Raw genomic sequence first — 381 nt, forward strand, 5'->3', positions numbered from 1 at the left:
AGGGTCTGAGCGCCGTCCGCAGGGCGGGACCGTCACCTGGAGCGGACCGTCCCTCAGCCAGCGCCCCCGCCCCCGGCCGGGCGCCCGTTCCCGGGGGCTCCTGCTGCCCCTCGGCGCGGAGAGGCGCCGTGCGAACGTCTCACGGCTGTTTGCACTTGAGAACTGAACAGGCCGGGCAGGAAGGGTGCTTCCCGCACCGAAGCGAGGGCGGCCGGCGCGCTGCAGGGGGCCCGGGGCGGGACGCGTCTGGGAAGGGGAGGCGCTTCTGCCGTGTTTCTAACCGAGTATCTGGAGTAGAATTTAACAGTACAACTGCCGGGGACCAGGAGGGGACAAAGTGCAGGGTGGATGGCAAGTTATGAAAAAGAGACAGAGAGATAG

At 67.5% G+C, this 381-nt stretch overlaps 1 protein-coding gene across 1 annotated transcript in view; it reads right to left on the minus strand.

Annotated features, from left to right (window-relative positions):
• The window catches only part of SCN11A (sodium voltage-gated channel alpha subunit 11), an 80,058-nt gene that overhangs the window by 54,202 nt on the left and 25,475 nt on the right, over positions 1-381 (minus strand). The gene's annotated exons all lie outside the window — the stretch shown is intronic.

Source organism: Crocuta crocuta, unplaced genomic scaffold, assembly GCF_008692635.1.
Source record: "Crocuta crocuta isolate KB4526 unplaced genomic scaffold, BGI_CrCroc_1.0 scaffold541, whole genome shotgun sequence".
In the NCBI taxonomy this organism is placed as follows: Eukaryota; Metazoa; Chordata; class Mammalia; order Carnivora; family Hyaenidae; genus Crocuta; species Crocuta crocuta.